At 44.1% G+C, this 24357-nt stretch overlaps 1 long non-coding RNA gene across 9 annotated transcripts in view; it reads left to right on the top strand.

Moving 5' to 3' along the window:
* Positions 1-24357, top strand: part of LOC149122116 (uncharacterized) — a 137885-nt gene that overhangs the window by 35213 nt on the left and 78315 nt on the right. For all 9 annotated transcript variants that reach the window (XR_016221769.1, XR_016221766.1, XR_016221772.1 and 6 more), the window contains one exon: positions 20211-20312. This is a non-coding gene — a long non-coding RNA (uncharacterized LOC149122116). The remainder of the gene's footprint in view (positions 1-20210; positions 20313-24357) is intronic.

Here is a 24357-nt window from a genome sequence, read left to right as displayed (position 1 = left end):
GGGCAGGGAGCTGTATATTTATCAGGGAAAATTATACTGACGTTTAAATTGGAAGCATCATCATGGAGTACAGCTGCTGAGGAGTGGGAGTGCATGTGGCCCCTTTGCAACTGGGATGTGGGGAAGACTCTTGTCTCCTTCCGTGTGTGTGTGTGTGTGTGTGTGTGTTCATGTGTTCATGTGCATATTCATCCCTTAGCCTGTAACATGTTTGGAGATCTGAGATTCTGGTTGGGAATAGGAAAGAGCCTTTTTATTCTTTATTTTTAAATTTATTTTCATCTACTTGAAAGGCAGAGTGAAAGGGAGATGGCGAGAGAAAGATCTTTCATTCTCTGGTTCACTCTCCAAATGCCTGTAACAGCCAAGGGTGGCCACTGCTGAATCCAGGAGCCTGGAACTCCATCAGATTTGCCATGTGGGGGCCAGGGCCCAAATATTTGGTCCTTCTGCTACCTCCCAGATTTGCATTAGCAGGAAGCTGGATGGGAAGCCAAGTAGCCAGGACTTGAACTTGCACTTCTGTGTGGGATGTGAATGTTCCATGCCATGACTTAGCCTGCTGTGCTCACATGCCTGCTTGAAAGCCTTTTCAATGAGTTGAGGGGTCAGTGCTGAATCAGAAGTTTCTCTTCAGATGCTATAAATGATGACAAGACAGTCAGATGTGAGCAGAGAGTGATACCTCTGAAGCTTTAAGGAGTTGAGATGGATAGCCAGATGGACAGAGCTTGGGAGGGAGGCAGCAGTCTGAGGAGGGGGGAGATGGGACAGAGCCTTGGCTAGGTGGGTGCTGGTGTCTACAGTCTGCTGCTGGGCCCTGGGGCCTGGCAGGCTTGTGGGAGGTAGCAGGTGGATTAGCTCAAGGATGCCTATGCTGTCTGGAAAGTGGCAGAAGCAACTATACTACTGACTTCTGTCTTCCCCTCCTTGGCAAAGAAGATAATTTAAGGACAGACTGGTTGTGAATGTTGTCTTTGTGCAGTAGCAGGCTTGAAATATATAAAACATATCCACACAGAAGTGAATTTGCCACTGGAGTTCTTCCTTGTTAGTCAATTAACAAATATCTACTGAGTTCCTACTCCATGCCAGGGCTGAAGGAGCCTCAGGCCTGCCGTGCTCTTCTTTGTTCTTAACCTCAGTGTCCTCACCTTAATTCAGCACCTGCACTCAGATCAAGTGCACCCTCCTGAGACAGGCATTAGGACATTCGAGAGGCTAAGAAGCTGTAGGCAGAGCTCTCGGAAAAACCTCTAACTGGCTGTAGGTTTAGACTCTACTTTCCAGCAGGTAGACGGAACAAAGCTCCTTGAAACCTCTGAGCCAGTTCCTAGCTTAGTGCCAAGAGTCCAGGATGGTGCTGATGGAGGGATGCCTTGTCCACTTTACCTCATTTTTCTGGTATTGAGTAATCTAAACGGAACCACTTCCATGAATACTTTGGGAGATGAAGAGCTTAAACATTCTGTGTTCTCATTGGTTAGTCTGGAGAGGATGTGTATGTGGCCAGCCATGCATACACGAAACTCCATCCATTTGTGCTTTTACCTCTGTGTGTACATCCAAGTGGGTGCCTGCATGTGTTCAGGTATGCAAATGTGTGTGTGTGTGTGTGTGCATTACATACAAGAGGACTTCAAATAAGTCCATGGAAAGTGTGTATTATGAAAAAACCTATGAATTTTAAGTTTATTTTGGTGCAAAAAAAACTGTTATCTTTTAATTCTCTTCTTTTCAAGAACTTTCTGAAGTCTCCTCATATGTAAAAGACCTCTCAGTGTAGGCATTTGGAAATCAGAACTTGATTTGAGGGTTGCTGCTGCTTCTCATAAGCTCTGTGATTTGAGCAGGCAACGGTAGCTCCTTGAGCCACATTTTTTTCATATGCACATGGAAATAATTAATCCTATTTATTTTTTATTTATTTATTTTTGACAGGCAGAGTGAACAGTGTGAGAGAGAGACAGAGAGAAAGGTCTTCCTTTGCCGTTGGTTCACCCTCCAATGGCTGCCACGGCTGGCGCACCGTGCTGATCCGAAGCCAGGAGCCAGGTGCTTCTGGTCTCCCATGGGGTGCAGGGCCCAAGCACTTGGGCCATCCTCCACTGCACTCCCGGGCCACAGCAGAGAGCTGGCCTGGAAGAGGGACAACCGGGACAGAATCCAGTGCCCTGACAGGGACTAGAACCCGGGGTGCTGGCACCGCAGGCGGAGGATTAGCCTATTGAGCCATGGCGCCGGCCAGAAATAATTAATCCTATATCACAGGTGTCTTTGGGAGGATTATATGCAATAATCAATATAAAGCATCTGTCAAGTGCCTGGTACCAAAAGGGTGATTAACAAATATTTCAGCTCTCTTTCCTCCCTTTCCATCTCCCAGCTGCAGAAAGGCATGCCTCAGATTTTGTTGTTATTCTCAGCTGGAAAAAATGGCTCTAACTTAGGCATATCAATAGCTTGAATCATAGGCAATTTATAGAGTTTTGTAAAAGCATATTCACCTACTTGTTCTCATATCCATTGGCCACAGCAAAGCAGTCAAAATCATTCTTAAAATTTTTTAAAAGATTTGTTTGTTTGAAAGGCAGAGTTACAGAGAGAAAGGAAGACACAGGGATCTTCCATCCCTTGGTTCACTCCCCAGTTGGCCACAAAAAGCCAGGGCTGGGCCAGGCTGAAGTCAGGAGCTAGGAGCTTCTTTCAGGTCTGCCACATGGGTGGCAGGGATTAAAGTACTTGGACCATCTTCTGCTTTTCCAGAAGCATTAGCAGCTGGATTGGAAATAGAGCAGCTGGGGTTCAAACTGGTGCCCATATGGGATGCCATCTTGGCAGGTGAAGGCTTAACTTCCCCAAATCATTTTAGTTGGTGACATGTGGAAGAAAGAACAAGAAGGCCCAATCCATGATAGCAATGCCTAGGCTCCAGCTCCCAAGGTCTTGGCTTGAACAGAGGAGGATAGGACTGCTCCATATAGAATGACATGCAGACGCAGATAAAGTACCCTCCTTGTCATCCCTTCTTTGTGTTTGGCCACAATTGGTCCCCAAGTCTTGGAATGCCATCCCAAAGAGGAGTGGGGAAATTGCCTCCAGATTTAGCAGTCCTTGATTGTGGTTTCATATCTGAAAGATCAGGGGCTTTGTGTCAGGTGTGAGAGGCTCTGGGGATGCCTTCCTGCTTGGTCTAGAACCTTTTATTACAGCCCTGCCACTGGCAGGTGATGGCTCTACCTGGGCAGGAACCTTGAGCTGGTTCCCTCTGAGAAGTGGCTGACACTACTCTTGCATTGGTGGCTCCTTGTGTTTGGGACTCCCAGTCCACCTAGGATAGGGGTTCATGGCCTGTGTGTTTGTCTTCATCCATTTTGAGCAAGAGCCATGCTGGGATCTGTAGCCATTCTGGCTAGGTTCAAGAGTGGTATAGTTGAATCTAGGGGACAGGGTTAAAGAGAAGAGCTGCAGTTAGACTGTGGAGGGTAGGATTTAGGGGAGACCAAGACTGATGTGCAGTCTCTGGGATTTCTTATAGCTGTGCAGCTTGGCCAGTGTTAAGGTGGGCCAGGGAAGAATGTAGAGGAAGTAATGACCTTGAACATTGATATTACTGAACTGCTGAGATATTTACTGCAAAGGAGCTATATTCATTCCTTATTTATCTGTTGCCACAGGATCACATCGATTCATAAATGTAAGAAGCCAAAGGCCTTTATTTATTCCCTCTTTACCCAACTGAAACAGGCAGCAGCAACCCTGCCCCTATTCCATCCTTAACCTCCTCCAGACATGGGCTGTAGAGAAGTTTCCATGTCTGTCTGTGAGTGTGCAATCCTTAGTCAAACTCAAGTGTCACATTTTTAAAATTTTTTTTCCAAGATCAATTCTTCAAAATTACTTAAAGTTCTTCATTCTGTGGGCCAGCTTGGTTTCCCAGAGGGCTAAGCTGGCATCCCATATTTGGAGTGCTGATTTGAGTCTTGGCTGCTCCACTTCTGATCCAGCTCTCTGCTAATGTGTCTGGGAAAGCAGTCAGAAGATGGCCCAAGGAATTGGGTCCTTGCACCCATGTGGGAAACCTGGATGGAGTTCCAGGCTTCTGGCATTGGCCTGGCACAGTCCCTGCTGGTGTCAAAGTCTGAGTGTTGAAGTCCAGTCAACTGTGCTTGAGTTCCATCAGTAAGAACACTAACCAAATCTTTCTCTTCATTGAATGCAACTTAGTATCTGTCATTGTGGGTAATGATTTTTTTAAGATTTATTTTTATTTGAAAGAATTTCAGAGAGAGATCATTAGATCTTCCATCCACTAGTTTATTCCCCAGCTGGTTGCAACCCTATGGGTTATGATTTTTTTCTCTAGTTTGTTGAGAAGCTGAAATGAAAATTTATTAAAAAGCTTCTATCTGCTGGCTCATTCATAAATGGCTGCAATAGCCAGGGCAGGGCCTGACTGACCAGAGCTAAGAATCCATCTGATTTTTCCAATGAAGCTCTCAGGGACCACAGTACTTGAGCTGCCTTTCAGTGTCTTCCCAAGCACTAATTAGCAGAGAGCTAGATCAGAAGCAGAACAGCTGGAACTCAAACTTGTCCTCACATATGGGATGATGGTATTGCAAGAAAGGGCTTAACCCACTATGCCACAATGTCAGCCTTAACTGAAAATTTAAATATTTTCTGCTCAACTTCTTACACACACACACACACAAACACACACACAGACACTTGAAAATGTGGACAACAGAATTAAAAGGTAAGTGTATTTTGGTGTGAAAACATCTTAAATCTATGTCTAGGTGTGGAGGACACGTAAATCTATGAGTGTGCATACACACAGGTGCTTGTACAAAGTTTGTGATATGCAAGAGCTTAACTGTGCGTTTGCTTCTTTGTTGTTTTCATTCTCTATACTTCCTATATTAGGTGGGAATATAGTTTAGGTTAAAACAAATGGGGATGGGATTTAGTGGTTTCTGTAAGGTGGAATTCAGGGAATAGAATTGACTCAGATAGAAATAGATTCAAAAGATCAAAATATTATCAACAAATAGCTAAAAGCTCAAAAGCATCATGAGGACACTGACATTTCTTTTCATACCTCTCTGTTGTGTTGCCTCTGGGTTTTTTATTGAGAAGACTTTTTCCCACTGTGACACACATGTCCCCCAGGCACTAACTGGCCTGACCCACAGGCGGCAGAAGTTCTGTCCCAAAAACTCCAACAGGAGTTCTGAAGCTTGATCAGAAAGCTGATTCCCTGACCAGCCCTGACCTCCAACTCTGGTTATCAGGCCTGCTTCAGGGTCTGCATTCCCATGGTTTCCCTCCAAATCCCTATAATAACCTGGCTTGGACCAAGGTGAAGCCAGGAGCCAGGAACTGCATCCAGGTCTCTTTCAGGGGTGGCAGGACCCCATCATGTGAGCTATTCCCCAAGATCTGCTGTGGTAGGAAGCTGGAGTTGGGAGCCAAAACTGAGAACTGAACCCAGGCACATGGATGTTTCTTAACCATTAGGCTAAACAGCTGTCCCCAAACAAGGCTCTTTAGACTAAGAGAGAAGGAACTTAGTGCTTGGCAGACAACACAGTCCATGTGATGATTCTGTCTGGTTTTGGCTACAGTAGTCTTCATTACTTTCAGCTTTGCTTTTTGTACTTTCCATAACTTAGGGCAACTATGATCTGAAAATATTACTGAAGTGCAATGCAGAATTAAAGCATTTTGAGAGAGAGAATATGCACATAACTTTTATTGCAGTTTATTGTGATAATTGTTATATTTTCTTACTAGCCATTATTAATCTCTTAATTGTACTTAAATTATAAATTTAACTTTATTAGAGGCATATATATATATATATATATATATGTGAAAAAAACAGTCTTGCATATATAAGTTTGATATTACCCATGCTTTCAGGCATCCATTGGGGGTATTGGGCATTTCCCCTGTAGAACAAGGGAGGCTAAGTGTAATCTGTCATTTTCTGCAACATTTGGACTCTGGACAATGCCTCATGTCTTTGTTTTCTGTCCTGTCATTCCTTAGCCCTTTCTTTCCAGACTGGAAGCTTCAGTGGGAACGTGCTTCCTCTGGGAAACATATAATACATCCAAAATGAGCAATGCTTGTTTGAAACCAAATGTGGGTTTAAGTATTCCTCCTGCAATCCCACCACCACTACCACCACCATCATCAAGAATATCCATTTCTTGAATACTTAACATGTGCCAGACCCTAGCTAAATGCCTTGAGACAGAATCTCATTGTATCTTCACAATAAAACATTATTCCCCTTTGTCTTCACAATGGGACAGATATCTTTCTTTGCTCTATTTTACAAATAAAAAAGCTGAGGCTGAAGTCACAGTACACAGAGCAAAGACTTGAATTGTATTTTCAAGACTCCAGGTCCTATGCTCTCGACTAAGCTCTTTGCCATTCCCCCAAAGCATTGTAATACTAATAATTTACCTAATGTTAACATAATTTTTCCGCTTTCTGAGCACTGTTTCTCAATATACAGCCCATGGACCACTTACATCAAAATCACTTGGGATTGCATGTTAAAAATTCAGATTCCTGGGCCTTATCCAGAAATCCTGTTGGAATCTGTGGGTAGACTGTAATGATGATAGCTCTCATGTGATTGTTTCCAAAGTGTGAGAGCAGTTGTTGAGGGAATTGTAGGATGACCCCTCTTCATGCTTATTTCAATCGTTTGGTTACTTCCTCATGACAGTTCTCTCAGCAGCAATAACCTTTGAACTCAATGAGAAAGCGGAACAAAGAGCAGCACTTGGCCAAGGTCAGGATTCTCAATCTGACCTTAAGGTTCAGTTTTGTTTATAGGGCATGAGAAATTTTAGCTCAGCTAGAAAAGCTCCAAGTCAGAGCTGCTAGAATGACTGGCTCATTCCCATCCTCCAGTTCAGATAAATATCTCCTGTTGAATTTATCATCCTTCTTAATTTCTTCATGGTATTTGCCCAAATCTGTAATTATTATTTACTGTAGTCCCTCCTTACCTGTGGTTTAGCTTTCTGATGTTTCAGTTACTTATACTCAACAGCAGTCCAAAAATATTAAAGGAAGAATTGTGCAAAGAACCAATTTGTAAGTTTTAAATTGTACACTGCCATGAGTAGTACAATAGGATCTCACACCATCATCCTCTGTCTTGCCTGGGAAGTGAATCATCCCTTTGTCTAGTGTATCCACATTGTATAAACTACCCTCCTGTTAGTCACTGCATAGCCATATTAGTCTCAGTTATGAAAACCTATACAGGTTATTAAACTATCTGAAGTTTCAGGCATCCACTGGGGAAGTCTTGGAACATATCCCCTGAGGATAATTGTGTGAATCCTCTCCTTATCTGATTGGAATGCAGCTTCCCTGAGGGCAGGGGCTTTGACATTGCTGAGGAGAGTCACCACAGAATCCAGAGACTAGCACACGCCTGACACCTTGTAGATGCAGGGATACTTAGGAGAATGCATCACTCAGCATGGAACACATCATGCTGAGTGAAACAAGCCAGTCCCAAAGGGACAAATACCATATGTTCTCCCTGATCGGTGACAACTGACTGAACACCAAAAAGGAAACCTGTTGAAGTGAAATTGACACTATGAGAAACGGTGACTTGATCAGCATAGCCCTGACTGTTAATGAACAACTTAATATATTATCCCTCTTAGTAGTTTTTTTTTTGGTCTGTTCTACTTAATATGACTGGTTTAATTCTGTAATTAATACACAGTTATTCTTAAGTGTTGAAATTTAACTGAAATGTGATCCCTGTTAAACATAAGAGTGGGAATAAGAGGGAAGAGATGTACAATTTGGGACATGCTCAAGCTGACTTGCCCCAAATGGTAGAGTTAGAAACATACCAGGGGATTCCAATTCAATCCCATCAAGGTGGCATGTACCAATGCCATCTCACTAGTCCAAGTGATCAATTTCTGTTCACAATTGATCATAATGAAAGGACTAAGAGTCAAAGGGAGCACATAAACAAGTCTAGTACATGCTAATACTAACCGATAGAATAAATAAAGGGGAGAGTGATCCAACATGGGAAGTGAGATACTCAGCAGACTCATAGAATGGTGGATGTCCTAAACAGCACTCTGGCCTCAGAATCAGCCCTAAAGGCATTCGGATCTGGCTGAAAAGCCCATGAGAGTATTTCAGGCATGGAAAGCCAAGACACTCTGGCAAACAACACAAAACAAAACAAAACAAAACAAAACAAAAAACAAACAAACAAACAAAAAAAAACAAAACCTAAATGAAAGATCTCTGTGAGTGAGATCCCAGTGGAAAGAACAGGTCTTCAAAGAAGGAGGTACCTTTCTCTGAAGGGAGGAGAGAACCTCCACTTTGACTATGAACTTGTCTAAACAAGATAGGAGTCAGAGAACTCAAGGGGCTTCCATAGCCTTGGAAACTCATGACTGGTGCATAGGGAGATTACTGATGCCATAAACAGGAGTGTCAATTGGTAAAGTCAACAACAGGAGTCACTGTGCACTTACTCCTCATGTAGGATCTCTTTCCTTAATGTGCTGTACATTGAGACTTAATGCTATAACGAGTACTCAAACAGTATATATATTTCACTTTGTGTTTCTATGGGGGTGCAAACTGTTGAAATCTTTACTTAATGTATACTAAACTGATCTTCTGTAAAAAAAAAAAAAAAAGAAGAAATTATCAATTCCCAACTTGACTCTCACTGGGATTAAACATGACAATAGGTCTGATCTGATTTCATCATCATTTAAAAAATCATCTATTATTTTTCACTTTATGTTTCTGTGTGGGAGCAAACTGTTGAAATCTTTACTCAATGTATGCTAAACTGATCTTCTGTATATAAAGAGAATCGAAAATGAATCTTGATGTGAATGGAAGGGGAGAGGGAGTGGGAAAGGGGAGGGTTGCAGGTGGGAGGGACGTTATGGGGGGGGGAAGCCATTGTAATCCATAAGCCATACTTTGGAAATTTATATTCATTAAATAAAAGTTAAAAAAACTAAAAAAACAAAAAAAACAAGAATGCATCAGTGATTTAGTGGAAGAAGCATGGCAGTGGCAGTCTCTTGGTAGTGACCTAAAGGCTGGCACCAGTGTTGTGGACTGAAATGCTTTCTATCATTTGAAGTCAAGCCTCAGCAGCTTCTTGGGAGCATGAGAGTAGGTGCCAGTATCAGTTAGAATAAGCAAGTGCATAGGATCCCCAACAGCACTCTGATCCAAGCAGCTGTTTGAAACAAGTCAGAGGCCACATGGAAGACATGTATTGGAGATTATGGGAAAAATACACCTGACTGGCCTGTGGCAGGCAGGCCCTCGATTTGGGCAGGATTTCCTGGTGCCCATGAGTAGTGTAGGCTATTGATTCTGTTTGGCTATTCGTGTTCTGTTTAGCTGGGTTAGGCCCAGTGGGAAGAGTGAGGAGAGATGAGCCTGAGATGTACGGTTGTCATAGGGGAACTTTCCCAACCTTTAAGGCTTTCACAGGTGCCCTTCTGCCTGAGAGCAGAGTCCTGGGCAAATAAAACAGATTATTTTAGTCTCAACTGTCTAACATCTTCATCTATGTCATGGGTATAAATGTAGAGACAGTGAGCATATGATGATCAGTGTTCTAAGAAACTTGTTCTCAGTTCACGATTGCTGTCCCTGCTGGCTGTGAGGTGGGGAATATTTGGGTGTATTCCTAACCTTGAACCCCATGCTGATGGGCAGGAGGCCTTTTCTACTCTGTTCCTTGAGGCTCTGCACTGAGACATGAGGCACAGGCAATAGTAATATCTTTTACTCTTGACGACACAGGCTCTTGCTCTCCTCCTTTTGAGGTTTCCATGCCTGTGGTTCCTTTTCTGTGGGTGGTGGTGTAAAAGGATTATCTTGGATTAGATCCTGAAACATCTCCCCCAAATGCTGAAATGCTACATCAGGTGTTTCAGTGTCTTCATGTCTCAGCAACAGAATATTGAAAGGTTTGAATTCTGCCTCTAATTTCTGACTATTCTCTGCTTCTAGAAATTTATTTGTGGAGATTTCAGTATAAAATGAATACATGCTCATTAAAATATTTAGAAAATATAGTAAATTAGAGAGACAAAAATAGAATTAGTAACACTACATCCCCAAAGAACTGCTGCTAATATTTTAGCTTTTTACTATCCTACAAATTTATTTTGAACAGCTTTTAAAGGTTTGTGTTTGTTTTACATAGAGTAATCATGGCTGTATACACAATTTTCTATCCCCAGGTATAAAGTTATAATGGTAACACAGCAGCTTTTCCCTGTTATTATAAGCTATTCATAAATATCAATTGTGTGTACACAGTTGCTTTAATCATTTCCTTACTCTTGGACATTTAGGTTGTTTGCAATTATTGAATAATGCTGTGATGAACATCTTTGCGTATAAAACATTTCCCACATCAGGAAATTTTTTTTCTTAGTGTGAATTTCATGGAAATGGAGCCACAGTGTTCATGTTTGTAAATTACCCTTACCAGCAGCTGAAAAGTAACTTGTGCAAATTATAATAAGGTGCCATTTCCACCAGGAACTTGACTGCCACCTACAGGAAAATTGTCTCAATAACTACATCTATAATTCTTGCAAGGAGAGTAGCGCCCCTTGGAGTTGTTCAAAACTCAACCTGTACAACCATAAGTGGCAGACCGATGCAAATATTTATAAGATTCAAAACTCCTTTCCATATTTTCTTTATATATTTGAGAGGCAGAGAGCTCTCATCTGCTGGTTCACTACCAAAATGTCTACAGCAGCTGGGGTTGGGCCAGGGCTGAAGCCAGGGGCTGAGACACAACCCAGGCCTTCCACGTGAGTGCCAGGAATGCAGTTACTTGAACCATCGCCACTGTCTCTCAAAGTGCACATTAGCAGAAAAATGGAATCAAGAGCCAGAACTGGGAATAAAGCTCAGGTATCCCTATGTGAAATACAGGCATCTTTTCCCCCCCAAAGATTTATTTTATTTGAAAGGAAGAGTTAGAGGAACACACACACACACACACACACACACACACAAAGAGAGGGAGGGAGGGAGAGAGAAGAGAGAGAGTGAGAGATCTTCCATCTGCTGGTTCACTCCCCAGATGGCTGCAGCTGCCAGAGCTCGATCAGACTGAAGCCAGGAGCTTCTTCCTGGTCTCCCATTGGGTGCAGGGGCCCAAGCACTTTGGCCATCCTCAGCTGCTTTCCCCAGGCCGTTAGCAGGAAGCTGAATCAGAAGTAGAGGAACTGGAGCATGAACTGGTGCCCATATGAGATGCTGGCATCATAGATGGTGGTTTTACCTGGTACCCCATGATGCTGGCCCCGGATGCAGGAATCTTAACTTCCAGGCGAAACACTCTCCCCAGTTCTCTCAATGGTAGTGTATGAGTATGCCATTTTACCATGCTTTAGTATGGAAACTTATTTTAATTGTTCTAATTTTTGAGGGACATGGTCCTTTATTTATTTGGATTACTAATGAGGTTTAAAAATCATGATTTTCAGTTTTCTCTAAGGAACACAAACTCTTTTATCAAAGATAGATTTTTCTTTCTTTTCCAACAAAGAAATGTTAAGAGGAAGCTGATAACTGAGGCTAGGACTGGTGCCCAACTAGACAGAAGGTGTGTGTGGCATATGCCCAAGTCTAGGTCTCTGTGGCTGGGAACACACGGAGTTGGCTCTCAGAGTTTCCAATTCTCCCTTCTAAGAAGGATTCCTCCTGCTCTTCGCTGTCACTCTGGATTTATCCAGGGAGCCCTTGGCTGTCCTGTGAGGGGTGCGGAGCGGGAGTGTGCTCTGCATGAACCCACTGGGCGGCGGCTTTTCGGCTCGCCCAGCTGTGTCCCAGAAGCCTGAGGCATGGCGGTGGCACACCAGCACCAAAGTGAGTTCTGTGCTTAGGAGCTGTTCCCTGAGCGGTGGGCCGCCTGCTGAGCTGGCCGGCCACAGCATGCTCGTGAGGCCTTCCTGAGGCCCTCATCCACACTTCTCTACACACTGTGAGGTCTTCTCAGCTAGAGCCCGTGCTTAGGCCTCATCCATCCAAGAAAAGTGTATGAGCTCCACCGTTTCTAAGCAACAGCTCCAGTCCCTGTGCACAGTGGCCAACAAGGTCAAGTGTCCTGTCCTTGTAGAGCTCTTTGTGGCTGGCAAGGCAGAAAACAGACGAGTGGTCAGATAGATGAGTAAGGCAGCGATGTGCTCCTGAGTGAGGAGGGTGGTGGCTGGGGACACAGGAGGCTCTTTTGAGGAGATGGCAGTTGAGCTGAGACCTGAATGACCTTGTAAGTGAAGAAAGAGGCAGCTCATATCTATTGAGACATTACCAGATGTTTTTTGGAGGTTATAATTTTATTTATTTATTTTTTGACAGGCAGAGTTAGACAGTGAGAGAGAGAGAGAGAAATGTCTTCCTTCCGTTGGTTCATCCTCCAAATGGCCGCTACAGCTGGCATGCTGCACTGATCCGAAGCCAGGAGCCAGGTGCTTCCTCCTGGTCTCCCATGCGGGTTCAGGGCCCAAGCACTTGGGCCATCCTCCACTGCCTTCCTGGGCCACAGCAGAGAGCTGGACTGGAAGAGGAGCAACAGGGACAGAATCCGGTGCCCCAACAGGGACTAGAACCCAGAGTGCCAGCGCCGCAGGCGGAGGATTAGCCTAGTGAGCTGTGGTCTGGCCTGGAGGGTATAATTTGATTAGTGCATGCTTCAAGGTGTAGGATTGCATCCGATGGTCATAGAGATGAAGGTCCTGCAGCTCATAAGCTTCAGAGCCAAATTTGTGGTCTGTGTATATGAACGAAATCCTTGTGCCCTTTGCACCAAACCAGATCTGTATAAAAGGGGGGTGATAGGCCTTGGGGCTGAGCAGCCACAGTCCCTGGGTAGTTTGGGCAGTGATGAGAATGAGGACGAGACCAAGATCAAGAATCATTCCCTTCCCTTCTTTCTCCCACCATTTTTTTTTCCATCTGATGTTCTCTCTGTGTTTTTTTTTTTAAAGACTGATTTATTTCTTTGAAAGTCAGAGTTACACACAGAGAGAAAGAGAGGCAGAGAAAGAGAGAGAGAGAGAGAAAGAGAGGCCTTCCATTTGCTGGTTCACTCCCCAGTTGGCCGTAATGGCTGGAGCTGCACTGATCCAAAGCCAGGAGCCAGGAGCCTCTTCTAGGTCTCCCACGTGGGTACATGGGCCCAAGGACTTGGGCTATCTTCTACTGCTTTCCCAGGGCATAGCAGAGAGCTGGATCAGAAGTGGAGCAGCTGGGACTTGCACCAGCATCCATATGGGATGCCGGCACTGCAAGGGGCAGCTTTATCCACTATACCACAGTGCTGGCCCCTCTCTGTGTTTATAATTGGAATATTCCTTGATGGGCAAGGATAGCATAGTGAATAGAGAGAAAAAACCTGCTGCCTCAGAAAATCTCACATACATCCTCCTCTACCTCCAGAGAAGCCAGCCTCTAATGAGGAGATGCAAGTATGTGACACATTTCTTTTTATCATTTTTAAAATTCTTTTTATTTTAACTTTATTTTTTTATGTGAGTTGTACTATGTTTATCATCTTGGCTATCAATAGACAAAAGCCTCTGTCCCAGATGAACCCAAATTGAAACAAGTGTGGGCCCTTAGGAAGCCCTCATCAGTTCTAGCTGTGTTGAGTCTTCTGGGAGCTGTTTTAGCTACGGCCTGACTCCAGGCTGTGTTGGGTTAGAATTCTGGATGGGGCCTGCGCTGTGGTGTAGCAAGTAAAGCCACCGCTTGCAGTGCCGGCATCCCATATGGATGCTGGTTCAAGTCCCGGCTGCTCCACTTCTGATCCAGCTCTCTTCTGTGGCCTGGGAAATCAGCAGACGATGACCCAAGTCCTTGGGCCCCTGTACCCACATGGGAGACCCAGAAGAAGCTCCTGGCTTTGGATCAATGCAGCTTGGGCCGTTGTGGCCATTTGGGGAGTGAACCTGTGGATGAAAGACCTCTCTCTCTGTCTCTCTCTCTGCCTCTGCCTCCCTGTAACTATGCCTTTCAAATAAATAAATAAATCTTAAAAAAAAAAGGAAAAAAAACTCTTCTGGAGAGGATCAAGGATGAAGTCATCATCTCAGAGCCTGTTTTTTTGTTTTTTGTTTTTTTTCCCTAGTGACCTGTGACATTATTGACATTTTCCAACACTAAATGTATGAAGGAACTAAGCCCCTTTGGACAGGCACTGTGGCCCACACAGGAAACAGACAGCCCTGCGATTTAGTATGTGCAGGCCCAGCAGGATCCAGTAGAAACTTTGACATCTTAATCATGTTCTTACTCAGTCATCCACAGCTAATATAGCTTCCTGGCAAAGCAGGTGTCTTCCATAAGGAACACAACGGGGGCAGATTGTTATCGTAAGAGGCTGCCAAAGTCTGCTCTAAATTGTCCCTGAACCACTGATAATAAACCAAATTGCTACAAATAGACATCAGTTTGCAGAAATGTTAGCTGTCCAAGGGATGCCTTTGGCTTGGGGAGCAGAGGCAAATGTGTTACAAGTATCAGGTGTGTAGGAAGGGAACTTGAAGTTAGCTTTTAGGACAGCCATTGGGTCAATTGTGATAGTGAGTTGTGCTGTTCCTTGAGTGTTCCCAAGAGTTTGTCGTCAGCCTCCTCAAATCACAGTTGGTATTTTCAACAGTATGCTCCATTGGACTGGACAGGTTTACTGCTTTGGAATCCTAGGCCATTTGTGAGACTGTTTGAGTTCTCGTGTGAAAAAGACTGATGAGTGAGAAATTTTATCCTGTTTTGCATCAGGGTTGTACAGTGGTGACTGAAGGAATGGAGTGGAATTGGGCCAGAATCATTGCTTTTACTCTGTTTAGTCCAGGGTTCCTTGAGTGTTTGGAGAGCTGGGGCTAGAAAAGAGTAGAACCCTTTCCCAACTGTCTAAATGCAAGACTGTAGTGAGCTAGATGTGGAGCACTGGGCCTCATGGGCAGCAACACACACTCACCTTTCCAGGGGAAGTTTTGGTGGGGACCTTTGAAGGGTCAAGACAGAGAGGAGAAAGTACATACTCTTTTCCCATTGACTGCCTGGGCTTTTGTCTCTTTCCTTTTTAAAGCACAGGCTACTGTTTCAGAGAATTCTTTATTTTATAAAATTTGGAATGTAAACAGAAAGGGAAGAACCAAAGCGTTATTCATAGCCTCACCATCCAAAGATGAGCAATAACACACATTTAAGCCCATTTTCTTTCTGTCTTTCACTCTGCCTGGTTACTTTTACCTAATTATGATTTTTTTTACTCACATTTTATTTCACTGTATGTGTTATTACTGATTCTTTATAAACCACTTTAATGGCTACATAATATTCTAACAGATGGGAATAGTATAAATTACTTAGCAGTTGTTGAATGTTCAGATTTTTTTCAGTGCTTATTTTTATAAATGAGAGTACACTAAATATCTCTGAAAATAACTCTTTCTCTGAATTTAAAATATTTCCTGAGGATGCAGTGCTAAAAGCACAATTACTATGTTAAAGTAGGTAAGTATACCCAATACTCTTTTATGTGTTTTCTTCCCCTCCCCCTCTCCCTCTCCCCCTTTCATCATGCTATAGGTTAGGTCTCTAAACTTACTGATCCTACATAGCTGCAATTTTGTACACTGTTACCTAATGTTCTCAGTATAATGCATGGAGTATGTATGGGTGTGTGTGTAACCAAGTTAGTTTCCTGAAAGTCATACAAATAGACAAACCCAGCCCCATTTTCCTAAATTTTGTGTTCCATTAAATGATCCTCACCACTGTAACCACAATAGCAAGGCTTACTAATGATAAGAAATCTGATTGTTATGTTGGAAGATAACTGCCATATTTTTCAAGTGCATTTGAGATCAAAATATACCTGGAAGGGAGTGGGCATTTAGCTTTACACTTAAGATGCCTGTATCCCACTTCAGAGTTTCTGAGTTCAATTCCTGGGCCCAACTCCGGATTCCAGCTTCCCACCAATGTAGACCTTGGGAGGCTGTGCTGATGGCTCAAGGAATCAGGTTTCTATCAACCACATAGGAAATGTGGATTGAGTCCTGCTCCTGGCATGGCCTGCCCCAGCCCCAGCCCCAGCCATTGTGGGAATTTAGGGAGTGAATCAGAGGTGGGAATTCTCTCCACCTCTGTCTCTAAACTTAAAAGGAAAAGTTGCGTGGGAGCTGAATGTGGGAGTTCCTGCTTGCAGGAACAGGCCTGTTACCCACAGACATCTGGGACCTGATGATCAGAGACAGAGCATGGCTTCAGATGGGACACCAGGTGGGGTGAACAGACCCCATCCATGTGAGTTCTCAGCCTCACAGAAGTTTACATGAAACATCAGTTTAAAGAAAACATAAGTTACCCCTCGTTCCATCCTCAGATAATTACGTGGATCTAAAGCTTGTAAATAAGATGCCAAAGTAGCAATTTTGGCAACCTTAAATTCCAGGACACTAGAACTTAGGGAGGCTGTGCTAGAAAAAGGCAAATAAGTGCTGTATTTATTTATATGGCATTTATATCTCATTAGCGCTCTGCTAACATACTTAGAAGTGTATATATACTCATGTTAGAGACCTTTTATATAAATTATTCATTAATTATGTTGTAATTAAAGTTATATTTTTACGTTTTTTAAATACACCATTGACACACATATATAAGGAGAGAGCACACATGCATGCACGCTCACTGAGCTCATGAGAGAGCTGTCCTTTCCTTTCCCTCCAGGCTCACTTAAGGCTTTCCATTTTCTATTGCATTCTGCTTGTGTCTCGGGACTGTTACAAATGCTCGGTAGCTGAGAGTGCACTAAAGAGGATCTACGTACCTCACTGAGCCTAATCATGGCCTCTACAGTAACAAGAACAATGACAGCTGAATGTCTTGCTTAGGCTGGGTCAGCAGCTGTGCTGAGCATCTCCAAGGATTCTCCGATTTTATCAGCACAGCAACTCCAGGGTTTGGTGTCGTACCCATTTTATAGGCAGACTGACTGAGATCTTGAGGGCTTAAATGACTTACCCAAGCTCATTCATCTAATTGTCAGTGCTCAGGGGTGGGTGTGGCCCAAGGCTGAGGCATGCAGAAAGGAATCACTTGTTTCACATTAAGCCTAGAAACGAAATACTCCATCTGCATGGTTTTCAAAACATTTCTGTGTTCCAGTGAATAGATCTTCTGCTTCCATTTCCATGAACTTTTGAAGTACCCATGTGTGACGTTCTTGTATTTTTTTTAAGATTTAGTTATTTATTTATTTGACAGGTAGAGTTATAGACAGTGAGAGAGATAGAAAGGTCTTCCATCCATTGGTTCACTCCCCAAATGGCCACTACAGCCAGTGCTATGAGGAGCCAGGAGCTTCTTCCTGGTCTCCCATGCAGGTGAAGGTGGCCAAGCACTTGGGCCATCCTCCACTGCCCTCCCAGGCCACAGCAGAGAGCTGGACTGGAAGAAGAGCAACCAGGACTAGAACCCAGTGCCCATATGGGATGCTGGTGCCACAGGTGGAGGATTAACCAAGTGAGCCACAGCACCCAGCCCGCATTCTAGTATTTTAAAAGTGAAAAGATAGAGTAGGATGTAAGTTTAAGATTTTTTTTTTTTTTACAGGCAGAGTGGACAGTGAGAGAGAGAGACAGAGAGAAAGGTCTTCCTTTGCTGTTGGTTCACCCTCCAATGGCCGCCGCGGGTGGTGCGCTGCAGCCGGCACACCGTGCTGATCCGAAGGCAGGAGCCAGGTGCTTCTCCTGGTCTCCCATGGGGTGCAGGGCCCAAGCACTTGGGCCATCCTCCACTGCACTCCCTGGCCACAGCAGAGAGCTGGCCTGGAAGAGGGGCAACCAGGACAGAATCTGGTGCCCCGACCGGGACTAGAACCCAGTGTGCCGGCGCTGGAAGGCGGAGGATTAGCCTATTGAGCTGCAGTGCCGTAGGATGCTCTTTAGTTGTAGTGAGAGTGGACTGTCATAGCTAGTGACCAGTTGTGTTCTCTGCAAATACTAACAGATGCACCATAATGAGTTGGAGAGGTCCCTTCAGCACCAGAGTTTGGGTCACATCCAGTGCAGGGAAGCTCTGGACAGAGGCTCTGAGCCTGGTTTCTGTGTGGCTGAGGAAAGGGCCATGGAAGAGGCTGCCACCTTGAATGGCCAGCCTTACCCCTGGCATTCCAGGACACAGACCCAGAGCCTGTACTTTCAAATGTTGCACAGCTCATTTTTTAAATAAAGTTTTTATTTAATAAGTATAAATTTCATAGATACAGCTTTTTGGATTATAGCGGTTCTCCCCCCAATACCCGCCCCCATACTTCCACTCGCGTACCACCTCCTACTCCCTGTCCCATCCCATTTTTCACTAAGATTCATTTTTAATTATCTTTATATACAGAAGACCAACTCTAAGTAAAGATTTCAACAGCTTGCACTCACACAGACACACAAAGTATAAAGTACTGTTTGAAGACTAGTTTTACCATTAATTCTCAGTACAACTCATTAAGGACAGAGGTCCTACATGGGGAGCAGGTGCACAGTGACTCTGGCACAGTTCATTTTTTAAAACTGAATTTTGAGGCTTTAGATTTCATAAGGCTGACATTTTTGGCCTGGAAAGCCAATACTTTCCAATGCATTCTTGTTGAGGAATGTGGATGTTTTGTTCAAATCCTAAGCAAAAGTCAATTACAGAGTAAAAGGGAAGGTAAAATATATACAGTTATAAGCCAGAACGTAATGACAGTCATATCACGTGATGGCAGACCTGTAACACTGCTAAGGCTGCATGTTGAGGACATTCTCTAGCCTCAAGAACCTACATTTTGTATAAAAGTAAGCTGAGGGACCTGGTGCTGTGGCGTAGTAGGCTTAGCCTCCACCTGTGGTGCTGGCATCCCATATGGGTGCGTTTTTGTCCTGGCTGCTCCTCTTTCAATCCAACTCTCTGCTGATGGCCTGGGAAAGCAATGGAAATGGCCCAGGGGCATGAGCCCCTACACCCCCATGGAAGACCCTGAAGAAGCTCCTGGCTTCAGATCAGTTCAGCTCCGGCCATTGCAGCCATTTGGGGAGTGAACCAGCAGATGGAAGATCTTTTCTCTGTCTCTCCCTTTCTAACTCTACCTCTCAAATAAATTTAAAACATTTTTTTTTAAAAAATGGGAAGCTGAAAATAACTTATGCATCTTAAAAAATTCAGAGAACAGTAGAGTGAATCAAATGGGAGGAGCAGTAGATGTCAGAGGAAATGAAGGTGATAGAAAATAAAGAGGAACTGTTCACAGCACAGCCTGTGGAGGGATGGAGTCTGTGTTGCACTGGGGTTTTGCACTTGCATTATTGGGCTACTGGTGCTCCAGCTCTGCTAAAAGCTCAGGTGCAGGCCCTGAGGGGCACAAAAGATTTGCTCTGGTCAGAGTTTGGTTGCCGTGGTAACAGTACTCTGTGATGGTGGTGGGGCTTTAAGCCGTGACTGGGTCAGAAGGGCTCTGTCCTCCTGAAGGGGCTGATCCCAGTATCACAGGAGTGGCTCAGTCCTTGAAAGAGTGCATTCTTGGCAAAAGAGTGACTTTGCCTGACTCTTCCTCACAGGCCCTCCACCCTGTGTAACACCCCGCCAGAGATGGCCCTTCACTGGGAATTCCAGCCTACAGAACCCAAATGAGTGCCTGTTGTTGATAAACTGCCCAGTCTGTGGTGGTCTGTTACAGCAGCAGAACATGGGCTGGGACATGGGCTTCTGCCAGTGTCTGATCCTGCTATCTGTTGAGCTTGGTAGCAGTCCTAACAGTAATTGCTGTGTTTCCTGAGCACTTACTCCATGCTCGTGGCCTTGCTGCATTAGCTTATTAATCTTTACAGCTTCCTACAAGGTAGAGACGTTTTCTACACTTCCAACGCTAGGGAATGAGCCCTAGTTTAGAGGTTTCATTTATCCAGTGGTGACTTCCTGAGTGTTTACTTTGTGCTAGGCAGCCTTCTCAGTGAAGGTGCAGTGCTGAACAAAACGTGCCTGTATGGATTTCCATCCTAGTAGCAACTGCCCGAAGTTACCAGAGGGGAGTTGTGAAGCTGGCTCACGTCATTAGTCACTTCCAATCTGCTTTCCTTTTTCAGCACCACACCCTGACCACATGGCTTCTGACCACTGCACCTGCTTCACAGGGGACTGGCACCTCAGTGTGGAGATGAGCAATGGCGAACACACAGAAGGGCCTGGTGAGTGCCAGCCAGTGTGGCTCACATTCACTTTGTTCTCACATGGCCCTGACCTCTTTCAGCTCTCATACACATGTCCCGAGCAGAAGGTCCAGTGCCTTTGTGTGCTCAAGGATTTAACTTTACCCAGAAGGAAGTCTTGCCTGTGTCCTTGGCTTCCGGGAGGTTATCTCTGTGTCCTTGGAGTGTGACCCGTGACAGGATGGTCTCTGTCCACATAGGAGCACTGGGTCCTGCTGCAGAGTCTACAATACAATTTGGGGATGGGGCTAGCCATGTGAGCCAGTGTTTCAGTGGGCACTGGCCATGCTAGAAAGAACAGTGATGTGAATGGCGGCTGTCTATCACATAGTGTCCGGTGACCCCAGAGGCACTGAAGACTTAGATCGAGCACATAGACAGTCAGTCATGCCTGTGGGTGGAGACCCGGTGAAATCCCTGAACACCAGAGCTCGAGTGAGCTTCCCTGGTTGACAGTACTCTGCGTCGTCACACACGATCGCCAGGAGAGTGACAGTGTCCTGGCTCCACAGGGGATGGACAACAGGAAGCTGTGTCCTGGGTGCTTCATCCATTGGCTGAGCCAGTCTGTCCTTTCCCTGCATTAAACCCTAACTGTGAGTCTTTCTGTGAGTCCTTCTGATTCATTATCAAAACTGAGTGGTTTGAGGGAACGCTCGAGCTTGCAGTAGGGGTCAGAATGGAGGGCCATCTTGTGGAATGTTCCCTCAAACTTTGCACCGAACTTCAAACCTCGGGCAGTACACTTCCCAGGTCTATTTTGGGGATATGTTAGATTGAGAAAAAGTGAAACCAGTCTGCATAATAGCAGAATGCCCCAGCTTCATGTTGGAATCATTGCTCCAGCAGTGGCCAAGGCAGCCTGTGCCCTGAGAACAGCAATAGCAGGGCAGGGACAAGTTCTGAAACCAGGACCCAGGGCTTGGGGCTCAGCCTCCATCAAGGGTGAACATGCACGTTAGGGTGTGCAGCTCACACCTCGGGTGATAGCTACTTCTTCCATGGCCTCAGAACGTTTTCCCTCCTTTATGTGATTACTTATTTACATCCTCTGTCATCCTAAAGGGATTGGAAGTAACTTGAATAGATATGTATGTGCTCCAGTGAACTCACTTTCCAAAAAAAAGGGGGGGGGGAGGGAAGTGGCAGAGGAAGAGGGAGGGGAGCAAATGGGAAAGGAGCAAGAAGAAGGAGTTGGGTTGAGATTCACATCCAAAGTGCGCACCATAAACATTGCTTGCATCTATTCATTACGTTGTTTAAAGCCTCCATGTCCTTATTTATGTGCGTGTTTGTTTATTTACTTCCTTATTTATTTATTTCTGGCCTACTTACTCTGTCTCTGACATTTCATTGCACTAAGAGCCTTCTACTGTAATAGTTGCTTGTCAGTGTTCTCCTGCATTCCTAATGGTTTTGCCTTATGCTACGATGCTGTGTGATTCATTTCCAGTGGTTCATGATTGTTAGTTCTTCATTATGGGCTACACTTTCTAGCTATGCAAAGTAAACCATTTCTCTACTTAATGCATTTTGCTGTGGATTCTATCTTGATACTAAAATGGGTACTCCTAAGCTATTATCTATGAACAGCCACTATACCCTTGAGTAACTTTTTAATGGCAAGGTTTCAGTGTCATTTGGTTTTGTTTGTTTCTGATAAAAGCAGTATATATTTGTATTTGTTTTCAATGCAGTCCCGGAAATCTTGAGCTTGACAGAAGAGTTTAAAGTGATTGTGTGTTATCAGAGTTGATGTTTGGTATTTCTCATTCCCACACTAACAGGTCTATCTTGAAGTTCCGGATTTCCTTCATCCATCTCCCCAAGTCTCCACCGTCTCCCTCTAATTAACATTCACCTCTTCTTCCTTACCTCCATAAATTGTATCACCAGACACCCAAATTATTGCACATTTATGAGTAAAGCAGGGGTCTGTGTTTCCAACGAGCTTCTCAAGGGGGCACTCATGGTGGCTTGGGTGCAGATGGGAGAAGCATTATAGGTCAGCTACACTGTTGGTATATGGGGACGGAGCAGGTTGGCAGATTGGGGACCCCCATCACCACCAAAATGATATAAAGAGCTTTGCTTGGGACACAGAGTTTCCTCCATGTGGCTGTTCCAATGCATTTTGTTTCACTATTGCCCTTCTAGTTGTCTACTAGGGAGCTCTGAGTTGCTCTGTTCTGTTCATCTTCTCTTTCCAAGGTCAGCACACTTGTCTGGGACATGTCCACTGTCACATTGATTTTTAGAACGTGCTTTACTTCATTGGTGTTAGGCTGAGGTCAAAGGCCTCTGCTTCTAGAAGCTGTGGTTCATTTTGGTGGGGTGTTGGGAGAGAATTATTATCTCCGTAGCTGTGTGAGACCCAGGTTTTAAATCAGTTGCTTTCGAGATGCCCTGGCCTACTCAGGCTTATGTGTTTTTTTGTTTGTTTAATCTTCAGCTTAGAGCTTCCCCTGGGTTATCTTAGAACAAATTTTGTTTATCCCTGTTGTTTTGGGCAGTTTATTATCACTCTTACTATTTTGACTTCTGTTTCAATCCAGTTTTATCTCATTTCCATATTCTTGACAATTCAAAAATAATTTTTGGTCCATTGAAAACAATTTATTTCCAAGGCTGCTTCTGGTTTCATTACACTAATGAATCTCTTGGGAAAAAGGTAAACTTATGTTTCTCTTTATGGATGCTTGGAATTTCTTTGATATCAGTCTATTTCTTTCTTATCAGATTGTATTTTTTGATTCTACTGATGACATAAAAGAGATAGTTTAATTCTGTTTTCCCCCATAGAGTATGATTTTAGAGAGTTGCTTTATCTCTTTTTCTCTTAATGATTCACAAAGTCTGCAGGGGCCTCTGTATCCCTCCCTGCCCCCTCTAGTTTTTTCCTTTGCTATTTACTCATTCTTCACTGCAGAGCCATTTATCCAGGCACAGAAAACTTTCAATTCACTTCTGACCAGGTACAAGTTATAAAAAGAACACCCCTTGCGAAGAAAGGTTGCACATTGAATTTCCTGAATCAGTCACTTTCATTGGCATTTTATTCATCTTGTGCTGCCAGAGGCCACCAAGTGCCTTTTCAAAGTATTCCAGGAGTGGTGGTCTTCAAATGGTAGCTCTTGAGTCTACAGGAAATGGAAATATAACTACTAAATCATTTTTCTGTACTATTGACAAATGAATAAATGATGTAAGTAATGGGCAAAATGTAATTTTGCTCCTGAGTTGTCTCTTTCTCATGCTGTTTATGGGATGAATTGGAAGAGGGTCAATTCTACAAGGTCATGGGGTTTCGTTAAACATATTACTAGGGAGGGTTATAAAGTGAAGATCAGCAAGGCAGAATTCTGGGTTCCTGATCTCCAGGCATCCTTCTGGGATACCCCTGCACCAGAGCCTTTGGGATTTGTTTTGTCTGTGCTCTGTAGGAGGGTCTTCAGCAGAGTCACCACCTCCCTTGCTAACCCTTTTAATCTATGCTGCCTTGGTGGTGACAGAAGAGGTCAGATGCAGTTTGTTTAGGGAGGTGTTGGAATATGTATCAGGAGATGCTGGGAGGCTCTGAGAAACTGTAGATCTTCTACTACTAGCAGGGGGCCAGAGCTCCCCATGGATGACTGGGCTCAGGCCAGTCACCTACCACTGGGTGTTGGAGTAGTCCTTGGTCTTGGTCTCAACCACAATGCAAAGCACTTTCCAGAGAAATATCTAGGGATCATTTTTCTGATGACCCCACCCAATTTTCCACAGATTATGATTCATAAGGATGTCTAAAATTTGGTCAGTAAAAAGAATGTCTTTAATTTCCCATTCAATCTTAGCCTATGAATCTGTGGGATTTTTTAAGTTTATTTTTATTTATTTGAAAGGCAGAATGACAGAGAGTTGGAGAGAGAGAGAGAGAGAGACAAGTTTGGTTGATTGATTTATTTCATCTGCTAATTTTCTCTCCAAACTGCCTGCAACAGCCAGGGCTGGGCCCGGCTGGGGCTGTGAACTAGGAGCTCCA

This window comes from Oryctolagus cuniculus, chromosome 15, assembly GCF_051225735.1.
Source record: "Oryctolagus cuniculus isolate XC-2025 breed Fujian yellow rabbit chromosome 15, ASM5122573v1, whole genome shotgun sequence".
Taxonomy (NCBI): domain Eukaryota; kingdom Metazoa; phylum Chordata; class Mammalia; order Lagomorpha; family Leporidae; genus Oryctolagus; species Oryctolagus cuniculus.
This window is presented reverse-complemented; position numbering and strand designations above follow the sequence as displayed.